This window comes from Habropoda laboriosa, unplaced genomic scaffold (genome assembly GCF_001263275.1).
Source record: "Habropoda laboriosa isolate 0110345459 unplaced genomic scaffold, ASM126327v1 scaffold22, whole genome shotgun sequence".
NCBI classification, from domain to species: Eukaryota; Metazoa; Arthropoda; class Insecta; order Hymenoptera; family Apidae; genus Habropoda; species Habropoda laboriosa.
The window spans coordinates 577,519-594,682 of NW_017100261.1; the positions used below are offsets into that span (position 1 = coordinate 577,519).

Genomic DNA, 17,164 nt, shown 5'->3' on the forward strand with positions numbered 1-17,164 from the left:
CACTGGATCATTTCTTTTGTGTAAAATTTCTAGAATTCACTCGGCTTCGATCGTTAGAGCATCTACGTTCTTATCTCCTACTGTTGTGTAACGTGCAACGTGTCTCCATTGGGCTCGTGCTGTGCTTACTCAGGGACGTAAACTGTATCTTTATGCCCTGTCTCTAATTCTAGCTCGCGATTTTTAAACTTAAGTACGTGTGAATAGTCACGTATGATTTTAAATGACAGAAGTATTATTACATGTTATTCCTAAGAAAAATTGGTAATATATTCGAATAATTTGAAATATTATTTTTCTCTCGTGATTCTGTTGCAAAATTTTTATAAGCACACCTTGTGCTACAACACTTGAAAAATTATCATCATAACAAATGTGACGCAAATTTTTACCGCAAAAAATTCAAATAGCTGTATTTGAGAAACTATTGTTTTAAACAATATTAGTTTTTAAAAATATGTCCATTTTTTAAAACTGTAAAGTTAAGGTAAAAATACGTAAAAATTCAGATGCGATATAGAAAAAAATATACGTTGGAAATTTTTTGATTTAAAATTTGCAGAATGGTATCGGTTTGAATGAGTACACTCCTGATTTGCGCATGGCACGCACGATACTCGTTGCACACGCCGTTCAGTCAGTTTGGAGTATGAGTGGTCATGGTAGGGGACGATCCATAAATTCGAACGAGCTGGGCGGAACTGACAAGTGATCATTGTTCTTTCAGAGAATTCGAAAGGTTGACCGTGAAGTAATTCTACTTAAAAACGAAATGCCGGGACCAGGTTGCGACAAGTGCACAGGTAAGAACCATTTTTTAAATAATTTTCTATTGCTTTAATTGAAATCAGTTCATTTCTGGTGCAATTCTAACATATGCAATTTATTAAATTATTGCGAAATATATGTTATTATTAATGTTTTTAATATGACGTTTGTAATATATATTCTTTACCTTCATATATAAATTTTTATGCTTATTTTTTATTTAATTTATGTCATTATTAGTTGTAATTGTTGTTATTAATTTTTTAAATTTCTTTCAATGACATATCTTTTCAACGTAATAATATTCACTTATATTTTCTTGTTTTTATAAATTACTATATTAAACTATTTTAACGTTTTCATACGAACGTTCTATGTGAATGAATACGGGGAATTTAATAATTGGAAATTCCTGGAACACACGGAATTTTCTTGAAACGTTTGTAATACGCGATTAGCATTATTGGTCTCTGCAGGAAGTAATAAAATAATTTATTCATCAAAGGCCATTACGACGGCCGATCAATTGTAGAGTTTGATCAATTGTAGAGTTTGATCAATTTACATACAGTTAACAACATAAAAAGTTCCTCTATAAAATTGTTTACCATATTTTATAAATCTTCCGAGTTCCATTCTATTTCATATTTAAGGCATTTTCTCTTATTACAGACAAGTGCGAGGACTGCAAGTGTAGCGACCAGTGCAAGTGCTCCGACTGCGGATGCGGAGGTAATTACATTTAATTTAAATTGTCTTCGATATATCAATTTGAATTTTCAAGTGAAGATTATTCGTGACAAAACTCATGTTACATCTCTTACTATTTCTATAAAATACGAAAGCTGCTTCGAAGGAATGTAGTTACAGTTTTTCGTGCTGACTGTACCCCTTTTTTCTTGTAAACGCGGGCAATGACCGTTTAACCGTGACCGTAGTTAATGTCAGTTCGCTGTACGGTCCAGTTAAGCTTACGGTTTAGGGAGAGAACGATTTCTATTGTTTCCAAGGGCTGCTTTCTTCATAAGGATTGCTCTTAAAATATTACGACGAACTTGTAAGTTACGAATGATTTGATCTTACATTTTGTCACGATTAATTTACTTTGTTGTACGCATATTCTGTTACAAATAAAGTGTCATGAAATATTTCCTAACCTTGAATTCACATTTTATTTTACAGGTCAGGCTGACAAATCATGCAACTGCAAATCCTCGTGCAACTGTTGCAAGTAAAACGCTACTAATTTGACCAACATCGAGAATGAATGTCGCAACAAAATTGTAGACCAATGAAATTTAAAAATATATATTATTATTGTAATACCATGAAATTTCATTGAAAAATAAACTATAGTATTATACCATCAACTAATGTATAATGTAATAAAAATTTGAAAAATCATTGATTTAATTTATTAATTTCTATGAATATGTATATGAACATATATATGTTGAAACTATTTTCATTTGTTATAAAAATTCCTCTGTAGAATGACAAAAAGATACATTCCAAACATCAATCATGTAAGTTTAAATTTCGACGAACTGTTTCTCAAACAGTCAGTTAGCGGGAAACTGTCAATACTTCGTATATGCGCAACACCTGAAATGCGCATTAAAGTGGATCAGAAAAAATGATAACTATACCCAAGGTCGAAAAAGTAAATGTACTACGCTTCAACTCCTTTTACGATTAGAACTGTACGCATTTGTCGTATTTATCATTTGTTGATTTACCTCTTATTGATAAGGGAGTGTGAACGGTGTCAAGTCTAGAGGTCTAGGGAAAGTTCGTTTACCTGATTCATTTCTTCTCAGTACACAAGCTAATTACTTGTGTTTTCCACTTTTCATTCCAATATTAAAAATTCAAAATACACGATATTTTTTAAAACACTCAGAATGTCGATAACGATTACTAACCGTCGCAAATACAAACTTTAAAATTCGACACATTTTCAACGCGTTTACTCCCCAGCGCCAAATTAAAATTCAAACTAACAGTAACATGGATAAACTATAAAATACAAGAATGTGAACATTGTTAATAAAATCGATACTCTTTTATCAGCCAATGACAAGCCATCATAGTTTACCATGTAATAGTAAGGACACGACACTTCCTTCTTCGTGCATAGAGTGCGCTACTAGCGTCAGTTAATTTCTAGTTTGAAATAGGTGATTTGAAATGTGCGTGACGCGTTAACACAAAAAGGTCGTAAAATTAACGTAATTGTGTGATTTTGCTTGTTCTGTATATATTTATCGCTTGCTATATACTTCTACGATAACAATCTATTATAGTTTGCGTTAACTACGTGTTAAAAGTGATGGTTATCTGCTTTTACGTGCTTACCGTAGTTTCCACTTGAGGATGTTTTGCCAAGACGACTGTTCGAGGTAAGGTTAAGTGTACTTCATACACTGTTCAGATTAAACTGTTCATGGAAAAACGTGGCACGCAATACGACGCAATATTTCTCACATTTCATACAGATTTCGTGTCAGCTTTCTTATATCGAAAGCTTTCCCCTAAATGTCATTAATCATTTAAAAATCGTGGAAGACTTGACGCAAGAACCGCGTGTAATTCAATTCCCCTCACGTCTAATCGAAAATGCACCGGAAGGATTTGGCATTCACATTAAATATCGAGCAAAGTGCACTCGGCTCCCTGTATTTACACAGACCGTGTTGGTCCTTGCCGTGTCGTAGAACAGAGAGAATGATTGAGTTCGCCGGTTTCAAACAGAGTTTACATGCCTCCGTACCGTTCCACCAATGAGAATTCAGTTGATCGATCGTTTGTCGATCGTCAAGGGTTGCTTTCTCGTCAACCGTATATCATCGATTTAAAGACGTAAAACTGCTCGTGTCGTGTACATTGTTCGAAATAATTGAGTACTCTATGTTTGAATCTTCTTCGAAATTTTCACGAAAAATAGTATACATACCATAGTATACCATGTAGTTCATAAAATATAGTAGAGTATAGTAGAACATTTCGAAATATTTCGAAAAATGTAGAAGTGAAACTTTTCAACATATTTTCGTGTCTAGTAAGCACTCTAAAAGAAAACAAAATATCAAAATAAAATTCTTTCGTTGTTGATTCAAGTTCGAGTGCAACTTATCTCTAGTGCGTTCTTAATGCATTTATCTCTAGTGCGTTCTTTCGTTCGACCATACACTTGGGTCTTGTTTGACCCAAAGATATAAAACCAATTGGGTCAGAAAAGACCCAAAGACCTCATGTGTAATAATTTTCGCTATCGGCAAGCCATATGAACCTAGAGAATAAACTTTTAATATAATGTTAAGGGGACATAAATTTCATAACTGACAAAGTCATTAAAAAAACAAAATGGCGATGGGTCAAAAAAGACCCGAAGACCTTACGTGTAACAATTTTCGCTAAAATCACTCCATATGGACCTAGACAATAAACTTTCAATATAATTGTAAGGTAATATAAACTTGATAACTGCAAAGTTTATTAAAATAAAATAAAATGCCGATGGGTCGAAGACTCGAAGGCCACACTAGGGTTAAATAAGTTCGCTCGCAGTATTGTCGGCGTGAGACCGTCGAGAGAAATTTTGGGATCTAGGTCGATGCAATTTCAGTCATTCGGTAACAACTCGATCCCGTCACCGCGAAAACACACAAAGACGCGTTTCCGTTTACGGTATCGCGATCGAATATCGACGTATAAAAGCGATCCGGCCGTACGAAGCGGTCACGAATCGCGGCGGTGCTCCTTTAATTGATAACCCGATTAATTATGCATTCGGACTTTGAGCGCAACACCAGTTCGCCAGTTCAAACAAGGGTGGCAAGTCGTCCGGAATGCGGCATGCAAAGTGCTGCTTGCGTGCGAAACGGCTGTGAGCTAACGTGGCTTTTGTTAAAAGCGCTTAAATTTATAATGACCGCCGTTATCGACCGTCGTGATCAAAAGGCAGCACGGCCAAATTTAAGGATACCTGGACGAGGAAAGCTCAGTTGCGATTCGATTCGACGTGTATGAATAGAAATTTCGTTTCGAATATCCGAAGGTTGTGTCGTGAAAGTTAACAAAATTGATCCTTCTTAACCCTACTGCGTGCTTCTTCTCGACTATAGATATATTTCAGGTCTTCGGGTCAAAAAAGACCCAATTTTAATATAACGTTAGGGAAACGTAAACTTGATAACAGGAATAGTTATTAAAAAAATAAGAAAGCGATGGGTCAAAAAGGACCCAATTATAATAAAACGTCAAGGAAACATAAATTTGATTAAAAAGATAAGAAAACGACGGGTCGAAAAGGACCCAATTTTAATATTTCGTCAAGTTTTCAAAAAGAGTTATTAAAAAAGGGTAGGCGATGGATAGAAAAAGACCCGAGGACCGCACTAGGGTTAAAGATTAAGTTCTCTTCTTTCACGTGAAACAGTACGTCTCCGTGCGAAATTAAACCTTATTTCCCGAAGCTTTCGAGAGTCACAGTGACGCGCGTTATAACGCAAAAGTCGTATAACTCGCTGGAAAGTAGGCGAATGGGAACACGTTTTCTTCCCCGCGTACCACAAGGCAGCGTACGAAGGAAAAAAGGAATTATAGCTCACGAAGGCCTATAAACGCGAGGCGTAAGAAAAGCGACGAGCAACGAGGGGGCAGCAACTTTTCGCTCGCGAACGGGAAATGCTTGGACCGTTAACGACACCCTGCGCGGCTTTAAAAACTAATATTTCCATCATTGTTAGCCTTTATGACGCGGTGGGTAAAACGCGCGTCGGTCTCGCGTTGTTCCTTTCGAACGAATGATCTCGATGCAACGCGCGATGCTTGTTAATTTCCCATTACACGACCAGACTGTAGCGTTGTTAATCCTTATCCGGATAGTCTAATTATGCAACGTAGACAGACAGTCGGAATTTGCTGGAACGTACGAGCGTTAACACGCGATTTTGGTAAAGGGTATAGTTTGATTTTAGGATAGATTTTCAGAAATACTCGGAACTTTTTGAAAATTTATTTATTGGGTTGTATTCAGGATTAAATTAATTCTGTAGGCGTAAAATATAATCTATGTAGATATTTTTTTCACTTTATGAGAGAAGATTTATGGATCGAAAATCGCCATAATTTTTTAAAGGCCATTCGTCGGTTGACTATTGAGTAGAAAAATGTCATCGAAAGTAATGGAAATTATTATGAATATTGAAATTGTGTTTGATTTTTTTTCTAAATAAATATTGAAGTTTGCGAAAAAAGGCACCGAATTAATTGGTACACCTAATACACGAATCTGGAGGTTTCTGGAAAGATAGCTTACAGCGTCTGATGGACTTCTACTTTTTACTTGCGCAATAAAATTATTTAAATGTTTTCTTTGCTTCAAAAATGTCTTCAAGATTTACAATTCAGTCGATACAATAGAAAAATTCGTAAAAAAAATTTGGAGTCCTTAAGTACAATACCTACTGTTCGAAAGAAGAGTTCGTTGAACTCACCTTCACCTTACAAGAATGCTTCCTTCCAATTGAAAATCATTTTTATTCATTTCTTCTTCAGTACCAACATGTACATACCTATATTCTCACTTTTTCCTTGCCATTTTATCCAGAAATACGTATACGTCGGCGCATTTAAATATTTGCCAGAAAACAAATTTTAGAATTCTCAAGAACTGTTCAAAATATTTAAAAAATCCAGGTGTGCGAGTCCATTGGTCTCACCTTCACCGGATAAGCGTACTTTCTTCCAATTGAAAATGACTTTTACTCCTTTTTTCTCCAGTACCAACATGTACGTACCTATATTCTCACTTTTTCCTTAGCATTTTATTCACATACAAATATTTGCCAATATTTCGCTGCTCTTTCGCGCTTCCTCTATCCCGCACCAGTTAACACAGTCTCCAGAGAGACGGCGGTGCAAGAAGCTTGAAGCTCGGAGGTGAGATCGTTAGCGCGAAGAGTGTGACTTCGCATTGTGCCTTGGAGTACGCCTTAAGTGTTAGTTTATTGTTACCCGCTACCCGGTGGGCAGGTTGCTCTTACATATTTAAGCTGGTCCATTAGTGTCCAGTCGCGTTTATGTTTCGAAATGCTGTAAAACAGTCGTGAAACTTTACCTCTGAACAACCTACAATCGATACGTGTCTTTTCTTCTACAAAATTTTTATTCTCCACGCTCCTCTTTTCTTACAACAGATCATTCTTATCGTCATTCTTATCGTTCCTCGATAATATCTGTTGTAGTAGGATTTTATGGAATGCAAGGATAATCTTTGGTATCTGGGAAAAAGCATACAAAAGTTTATTTATCTTTCGTCGATACATGTTAAATGTTTGGTACAAAATAATTTCGAACAAATCAATGCAGTGTTCGAGCTGTTGCTTTTGCTTTCGGGCGTCCGGCTTTAAGCAGCCGTACTCTCCCGTTACAACATTAACGAAACGGATAAAACGATTTATAACAATTACTGTGGGAAGGCGTCCGGTGAGCCTCCTGTACTCTACTCTCTGGAAGGCGTTCGGCGGATAGTCCAGCTGTTCTCTCCATTCCAGGAGCGACCCAGGTATAGCTCTCGTACTCTCCTATCACACTATTTAAGCGATACGCGTATGATCGGAGAGTCCACCCGCACTTCTCCTGGTAGGCGACCGGCGGATAGTCCAGCCGTTCTCTCCATACCAGCAGAAGTACTAAGCAATCCTCTCCGAGCTTCCTCAGGCGTCCGGGTAACTTCCCGGTACTCTCCTCTCTCAGAGGCGACCGGCGGATAGTCCAGGCGTTCTCTCCTCCAGAGAGTGACCCAGGTGTCAGTCCCCGTACTCTCCTGTGCTGTAAGGGCGTCCGAAAGCTAGGCTTCGTACTCTCCCACTCTGAAGGGCGACCGATGGTAATACCTCGTTCTCTCCCAGCAGAGTACAGCAAGAATACTTGGCCGTGTCCACGGCTAATGAAGCGCGGCTTATCAACAAGTCGCGTCGTAAGTGGCTTCTCGCGCGAAACCGCGAGACTTCCGCGTAAAACTGCGAGTCTATCGCGGATCGCGAACTAGTTTGTTCTGGAAGCTTCTATCGCTTCGCGATTATTCGATTGACGACGAGGATAGAGAGTCGTCCCGCTCACTTCCTCGCGGAATGGAAATTTTTGTCGCCGTCTTCGTTGATGCTTGTTACACTGTTTATTTATTAATTTTTAACGATTACAAAACGATGATAATATATAATATTAGATACAGTGAAACGCACTTTCCATCGCACACTTGACGAGATGCTCTCCAGCGCGAAAAACGAAAGAAAAATGGTTTCCGCTGAACCCATTCTTCATCAGCCGATTATCGACCAGAATCGTTAATCTATGGCGCACATGTTCAAAAATTAAAAATAACAAAAACGCCTAAACCAGGCATGGGCAGCCTTTCCTAGTTCGGGGGCCAAATTATCATTCTGTCTCCTAGTGAAGGGCCGGCCCAAATTATTAACTACAATAAATGAATATTAAACGAATTAAAACAAGTTGCTACTTCGTATTTCGTTTATTTATAATATAATGCTTTGGTATAAAGCTCTACGTAAATTTTACAATACAACGAACGACGTAACAACTTAACGTGAAGATCGAAGACGAACTTCGCTGAGATAGATTAGGGCCGGGGGTTGCTCATATGTGTCCTAAGCGATAAGCGAGCTCATCCATTCAACAATATCTCCGATCAATCGTCGATCTCTGTTTTCATCGATTCTCCTCGTTGAAACAAAATTCCACCCTTCTATCTACGACTCAATTATACCGACGTAGCTTGGCTATCCGGAATCCAAGGTCTTTAAGAGAAGGAAAAGGCAATTTTCGGAACGGAGGACACGCGGTAGGCGGGCTCATTAAACTTTTCGTCGTTTCATCCTTTGGTGGAATTGTGTCGAGAGCAACGGCTCCCGCGGGAACACCGGCATGCTGCGATTATACCGACCGCCAAGAGAGAGGCCCGCCACAGGGAAAGGATTATACGACGTAAAGAAGAAGAGAAGGGTTAAAATAGTCTTCTGTTCCCGGTCGCGGAACGAGAATTCGAATGGTTTCGAAGGGGGGTAAAACGGCGCCAAGTAAGAAGAGGAGTGTACAGTGACGAGCAAGATAGTCGGGGAGAGTAGGGGAATTACGAACATCTAAGGAAAAAATTGAACAAAACAAAATACTACAAAGGTGATAACTTTTTTATCGTTTATACAATACAAACACGTATTATCTGTATGTATGTGGCGACCAGCTGTAGTGCAGAAGCAAGCACTTGCCGCGCGGACGACCAACACGGTTTATGACGGGCTCGCTAGCAAAGCTATTTTTGAGAAAACTCAAAACAAATGCGCTACAGCGGACAATACGCCCCCACCATAATTCGCCGCGGTCCTGGAAAAAGCGCGCCAAGGGCACAAAGGACTAGCGGCGGGTTAACCCTTTCGCGACTGGCGCCGGTTATATCCGGCATCCACTAAATGCTTCACACTGGATCCTCTAAGATTTTACACGGACACACTGGGAGCTCGAAAAACGCGAGACACTCATGGTGTGCACTAATGGCACGACGACCCGTTCGTTAGTGGCGTACCGATGCCTAGTTCCGCCGTCGCGAAAGGGTTAAAGACAAAATTCCTGATTGGTTACAACCAATAAGTTGGGGGTAACCAATCAGGAAAAAGAAGAGGGTGAGAAAGAAGCTCGCGAGGTGACTTGGAGAGTCAGAGTCAGTGAAGCAGATAGTCAGTGAGCGATAAGTAAACTGTACACCTCGTGAGCCAGAAAAATAATAAAGACTAAAAAAGAACTTACTGTGTGGATACTAAGTAACCCAGATCACGCACTATCCTCCTATCATTAAATCCAATCCTACATACATATTTTTATAGTGAACTTTAACACCAGAACTACCCGCCGGGTCAAAATGACCTTTCAGCGATTTTCTAAAAGTGAATCTTTGTGTAACTAAAACGTGATTAAAAAATTAGACTCGTGTCGATACAAACAGAAGTATACAGGGTGTCCCAGGTTTTAGTGGCCAAACGTTGTCGGTATATTCCGCGGGTCGAAATAAAAACAAATGTTATACAAACATAGGTCTTTTAGAGCTTCGTTAAAAAGTTACGGCGCTAATACGAAATGAAGGTAAATGATATTTACAAGATCGCGCAATGAATTGAAAAAATCAACGATGCATTTACTGAAATGAAACAAAATTATAACGAAATTCGCAGAGTAATAAATTCTGATATTTTCTGATGTCAATCTTGCATTGTCATAAACATGGAGATGGAGTATTAGTTGCTTCTTGCATAAACAGAGTAAACGTAAATATTGACGATCTATTTCTGTATTACATCGCAGTAACCGCGAGTCTGCTATTGTTTCCTTCATTTCGTATTACCGCCATAACTTTTTAACCAAGCTCTAAAAGACCTATGTTTGTATAACATTTTTTTTCATTTCGACCCGTGAATATACCGACAACGTTTGGCCATTAAAACCTGGGACACCCTGTATATGGAAAAAATATAGCGAGAAAGTTACAAACGATAATTCTTACTAGTACGGAACATTCGCTTTTTTTGGGAAGTTGCTAATGGGTTACATTGACCCGGTCGGTAGTTGCAGTGTTGACAAAATTTTAAAGTAAATCCAATTTTTAATAGAAAAACCAAACCGTTGCTGTTCGTGATTTCCTAACTGTCCTGGTAAGTAAACAGCTTGTTGATGTGCCAAGCAATCGTAACGCATCACCTATTAGCATTGAACGTTACTATTAAGATAATTATGCATGCAAAAGCTATACTTACTTTACTTTTTCCAAAAAATTAGTCAAATACGAGCATAAATCTTCCAATAGTGACCTAGCATTGCATTCGATAAGAGCGATCATGTGGCAAAAGGAGGGATTGTGGGGGGTATGTATATTCGAATTCGCAATTACCCCACGTTCGTGTCTCCCCGACTCTCCCCTGCTACCAATTCTTGAACCGATCGATCGGGATCGGCTGATTGTAATTACAATGTGAACGTAATTAACAATATGTAACAATTGATTTTCATGTATCAAAGATTTGAGGCTTCCACGGCCCGGCATCACACAGTTATCACTGTTGAGGCTTTCGGGTGTAAGCCGTGTCCTTATTCTTCAGGCTCCCGATGAAATTAGCTGCAATGCTGGCGAAACGTTGGGAAAATAATTCCACAAGGACACGGCTTACACCCGAAAGTCTCGACAGTGATAATTGTACAACATACGGAATATTTGACAAAAATAGGAATGTAACGCAATGTTTACAGTTTTGCACGTTTCATCAGGCACAGTCTGAAAATGAAATAGGTAGCCTTCGTTGCGTTTCCTCCGTTCAACTCCGTCTAGCTCAATCGGACGACATTAACGTCTCGTCGTGTTATTAACAGAAGTTAGGCGACTCGAGGAACTCGTGTAACGTCACACCAACCATGTACTTATACACAGTTGCGGAATAGAAGCGGGAAAATATAGCAAAGTTATCAGAGGGTGAAGCTGTAAGTTCCCGACTTTGTTCCTGGACTCTTCTTGCCTCGCCTTGTCACCCCGTGTTTCTTCGTTAATGTAATTGACTGCCGGTGAAAGCGCCGATCCACGCAAGTAGATGATACATGAGACCAGTATGCTCGGTTTCCTACGAGACTACTCGGTTTCTCTGCGTCGACGTCGCGTCCAAGCTGGTCGTCCGATTTATCGAATCGACGGTAAGGTGATACGATGCACGGATCGAATTATACGGCAACGAGAACAGGCTCTCTAGCCGAGATGCATTGAGTTCCAACCGCAGTCTTGAATCGCTTATTCTCTGATTACTCGCGTTCCTCAAGGCGGCACGGTTGCGTTATATTCTCCTTTTTCCCTTCTTATCCTTCTCTTTCGTTTTTCGATACCTCTGCAGCGAGTAAAAAAATCATTTTCGTTCACGTTTTCATTCAAGGCTGAGCTATTCTTTCGTCGAGATAATTATTGAAGCGTAAGTGTGTGTATATGTGTAGGAACGGGATGGTAATTAAAGTGTCTCTCGAAAACGTTTTCTCGACTCTTCCGTGGCGAGGAATAAACCGAAGAGAGTCGGTGCCGTTATCATAAATTCTTAATCCGAATCGGCGGTAAAACTGAAAGTTAACCAAGTTCGGTAACATTAGCCGTAACAATGCTCGCAGTAAGTTCTTACGGTAACGATGCTGTAACGACGGTTTCCGGACCGTGGCAATTTCTCGCGATAAAGTCACCGATGGGACCCACAAGAATTAAACTTGCTCAAGGGTTGGGTTTTGTCGATGCTGCACCTACGAGTCTCTCGCGTAGGGATTAAAATTTTACGATCCATCGTATTCCGTTCTCTACGTTATACGATCTCCTGTAAAAACGCGAACGTGTACAAATGTAGGTAGGTATATCGATTTTCTTTTTAAATACGAGATATTTAGCCGATTACATTGAATAATTCGTTGAATCGTTCATGTAGGAGAAACCGATGAAAATAACGGGGTTATCAGCCGGGCGTAAACTAATCAGGAATGCAGATATCGCATAGACAATTTTACCAAATTCCTATGTAACACGCTATTACGGCCGGGGAAATTCGAATTGAAGCAGATTACCTGGCGGAAATTAGTCAAAACTAACAAAAGCCTGGCCGACCCTGTGGCATTCAGCGGTCGCAATCGCGGCCGGATCGCGATCCGCAATTCCGCAAATGGGGCGGTTCGAGCCTTCGAACAAAAGATGTAATAATTCTGCCCCTGTTTTCCAGCACCCCCTTTTCACTTTCCACCCCTCCTTCTTCCTCTTCTCGCTTCACTTTCGCCCCTCCACTCTCTCCTTCTCTGTCTTCCTCTCTGCTCGAAGTCTCTCCAACCCTTACGAGAAACCCTTTGTTTGCAAAACAAACAAGAATCGTTTGCTCACAAGAGTCAGGGAGCACGGTAGCGTAGCAGAGGCACGAGCGGAGTCTCTCGCCAGTCGGAGGGCGCGGAATTTTAATTACACGAATATTATCGGTACGCGTCATAATTGCATTATTGAATTTGGAAGCTGGCGATCAACGAGTTGTGTGATTCGCGGAAGCTGATTCGTCGGTAATTTCCGTGTTGGATTATTACTAATAACAATGCGTCAGCTAGAAAGCAAAAATGAATTGTGTTATGTGCGAGAAGCACTGCTATGTCAAAATAATACAGTATAGTTTCTGTCGTGCCCTTACGGGTATTTTATATAAAGAAAATAAAATACCATTTATTTTAACCCATTAATCCAATATCCCGGATAGACCGAATTATCATACCGCCGTGACGTAGGTAGTTTAATCACCTCCTCTTGCCGTTTATGTTCTTCTCTTTTTTCTTCATATTCTTCTCGTAACACGTGATCGTTTCAAGGTTTTAATTTGATACAACCCACGGTGCGATATCTCGTTTGGAGTGTATAGGTATATATATATACGATAGGCGCCGATCCAGTCGTGATGAATGAATCCGCACCTTTTTAATATATCGGCGTGATAAAATGTCGCGGGTAATCCGGACGGGCGACATTGTAAACATTTTAATTAAAACCTACCAAGGATATTTAATTTCGAATAATTAATGGTCGCTCGGCGAAAATTCATGCATCCCGGACAAAAGCCATCGCCCTCTCGATTACTCTTGATTTCATTACACGAATCAACAATCGCGTCTCTGCCGGCTATTAAGCACCCCTTTTTTCCACCTCTCCCCGCCTATTTTGCTCCGCGTAACAACGCCGCATTTTGCCCATCGTGTCTTCCGTTGTTGTTTCCCGACGACCGATTTTGCTCGCTGAAATATTTCAAACGACCTATCGACATGCACTCGAAACTTATTGGAAAATATTTGCGTATCTTTCGCAGACCAGTAGCACAGAGGGTGAGGGAAGGGTGGGGAGGCAGCCCATTGGTTTATCGTTTCTCTGCGAAACGTACACGCGGAAATAATGGAAGAATAAATAAAGGCGATCCGTCTTTGCGTGTTGACACTTTGTCCGGGGTTTCCGTTTGATTCTTGATATGTAAACGCTCTTCTTTCGTTCTCTTTCACCCCTCACCAACGTTCTTTCCCCCAAGCTCTCACGGCCGCGGCGCGGCGGCACAGATTCTCTTCCCCGAGCGAATATTTCCTTTCGTTTCGCCGTGTAACGTAGTCCCGGCACGAACTCCGCTTTCTTACATATTTATGCATTCGAGGAAAACGAGACAATGCCGGGGGAAATATGGAACGAAACGGTAGGCATCGCAGGTCACTCGATCGCCGCCGAGTTGTACGTAAAACGACGTCGTTCGTATTTACAGGAAATTCCATACGGGCTGCACGCCTCTCTCTTACAAACGACACACGAGTACCTCGAATTACACGACCGAATAATACATTTAACTATTCTGTTCTAAAACACACGTGAACGAGACAGGGTAATAGTTCTTCTATTCTCCTCGAGCCGCATTTTTTCCACCCCTCCCCTCGGATAACGATTTCGCGGTTTGACAACTGGCTAGGAAAAAGAACAAACAAAAAAAGACAGGCGCACACAGTGTAACTGTAAAAACTGGTAAAAAGATAAAACCGCGGTGCACGTACAACCCGAAGTACAATAACAGCGTGGCGACGTAGTGTACCTTTTGACCGTACTTACGCAGCCGTGAAACTCGATTTCATCGGGGCCGCGCCGAGGGAAAGCCTTGTTGAAAGACGGATATATCCGGCCGTATTTCGAACTGCGCGCCAATTTTCTTTGAACAACGGCCGCGTCTCGCTCGCGCGCAGACAATGCACAGGCGGATTCAATAAAACCGCAACAATAAGGGTGAAAACGCCCGTGGGGTTTTGGCGGTAGATAGATAGAGAGAGAGAGAGATAGGAGGAGGTGGAGGTGGGGAGAGAGAGGAATGGGAGGGCGAGGTTGTAGCGGCGCGAGAATGGGAAAGCGGAGGGTAATTTGAATGAAGAGACAAGAGACAATGCGTGGGCGAAGCCCAGAACAGAGGAGAGGAGGCGGCGAAGGTGGGTGAAAACAACCGCGGAATCAAATTAGAGACGGTGGGATGGGCCAGGTGGAAGTACCCAGGGAGGTGGGGCTCGAGGACGAGCCTAGCAAGAGGAGCCTGGGGTAATTATATTTACAAGTGGCAGATCTCGAAAACAAAGGACGTCAAGATTGCTCGATTCATTCGAGAACTCCCCGAAGAATCGTCCTTTTTTCCCTACCGGCTGCCTTTTTCGGGAAAAATCGTAGCCGATTAGTACTCGTGGACGGTCCTCCTCCCTTCAATTTAATGCGATAAGATCTATTTATCGTTCGCTCGTGGCTAACGTGGAAGAGGTTTTCTGGATTCCTTTTTTTTTTCTTTTTTTTTTTCTGTTATAAGACGGCGGGAACGATTATAGGAATCCATTGAAACTCGAGTTGGTCGTTGTTGAGACAATGGTACTTATTGGAAGTTGCAAAATCTTTGGTTCTACCAGACGGTTCGGTAAGAGTTTCTCCTACGGTCCTTTTGTGTAGAGTAGCTATCTGGTTTTTAAATGAAATTGCGCAACACGAATGAACAAATGTCGCTTTGGTGGAGAGGGTAACGAGTTCTTTCAAGGTGCGATTTTTCTGAGGTTTCTGCCGTCTTATATGGAAACCTTTCAAGGTTCTTATCGAACTTTCTCGGTACACTTTAATTTCTTTTTTCCTTTTTCTCGAAGGGAAGTGAAAGACGATTAGGGATGCTTTATATTTATCGAATAGTATGTTTCGGTGTTTGTCAGTGTACAAGTCTCCTTCGTTTCACTCTTCAATTTTGATCTCGTGCAATTACCAAGAATAGGAATAATTCTATTGTTTTAATTCAGTCGATGAATTGCTCGCTTTCAGCTTGCTTTCTTACAACCCTCCGTCGGCTTTACACTTCGTTCTCGGAGATTTTTCCCCCCTGTTAATTTTTGTTGGAAGATCTCCTCGTTTTCTGACAGGAAAATAATTCAAATTTTTAATTTTCGAATGGGAAATTGAGAGTGCAATTTAAGAGAGTGTTTCAATTTTTTTATTTTCAGACAAAAAATCAAGAGTAAGATTTTTAGATTTCAAAATTTAGATTTCAAATTTTCGATATTCAAACAAGAAATTGAAAGTAAAATTCGAAAGAATACATATTTCAAATTTTTAATCTTCGAACAGAAAATTAAGAATTATATCGAAGAGAATATTGATAATTTTTAATTTTCCAACAGGTAATTAAGAGTAAGATTTGAGAGAGCATCTCAAAGTTTTAATTTTCGAGCAGAAAATTAAGATTGCAAATGTTCAATTTTCAGGCAAGAAATTAAAAGTAAAATTCAAAAGAACATTCAAATTTCCAATTTTCGAACAGAAAATTAAGAATACATCACACTACACAGAGAAAAGTCTCTTCTTTAAATTACATATCCACGTTAGGTCTCACCCTTGGTATCATCGACCCCTCGCGTACTTTTTCATATATATCCTCTCCTACTGGATAAGGTATTATGAGAACATAGTTCGCATACCTTCCCTGCCGTTTACATATGTCTACTATTACAGGTGTACCATTGTTATGTTCCGTAGAACCGTGTTCCTCTCGTTTCCTTTCACGTATTATGAGAAATATTTCAACGATCGAAGCGTGCATTCTCACTGTTGTAAGTCGTAACACTTATTTCAAGTATCCCCGCGTTCTTTTACAGCTCTAGTGCCAATCGAACCTGCTATCCCTTCCAACGAATTCAACCTTTTCTTTCTCCAACTTGTATTTTCATCGGATGAAAAAAAGAAGAATGAAAAAACCAGACACGCCACAAAGAAAGAGAGATACCTATTTGATTCAGTTTTGGGTGGACGAAATGCTAAATTAAATCGCCTAGTGGTGGGGAGGAGTAGTGGGAGGTAATCGTTATCGACGATGCAACGAAAAAGAGGTGCGAAAGAATGAAAAGGTTTTACTGGCCGGTAGAAGTGGAGAGCGGCGAATGTGCAGGGACATTTGACGCAGCCCTCCACCCGTCGCGTTATGGAATTTTTGCGGAACGGCTTTTTTTAATTGATGCAATTCAAACCAGCCAGCCTGTGCGGCTGTGGCGCTCGTAAAACTTTTCGTCGCCTTTCGGCGCCGCTTCAATTCGAACTTCTCCCAGAGAGAGAGAGAGAGAGAGCTTTCTTCCGCATCTTTCCTCCCTCTCTCTCTCACTTTTTTTTTCTCCCCCTCTACTACTCCCTTACCCAGTTTCTTTTTCACTTTTTTCGCCCTTTTTTAATCGCAAACGATCCCTTTGGGAAATATTTCACCCTCGAAAGTTTCGAACGAAAGTTAAAGCGAAAAATAAACAGCTG

The 17,164-nt window shown here is 40.4% G+C and overlaps 1 long non-coding RNA gene across 1 annotated transcript; it reads left to right on the top strand.

Annotated features, from left to right (window-relative positions):
* Window positions 1-685: 685 nt before the first annotated feature.
* On the top strand, window positions 686-2,075 carry LOC108572776. The gene is made up of 3 exons (XR_001891392.1): window positions 686-803; window positions 1,441-1,500; window positions 1,951-2,075. It is a non-coding gene; the product is annotated as an uncharacterized LOC108572776 (long non-coding RNA).
* Window positions 2,076-17,164: the final 15,089 nt, after the last annotated feature.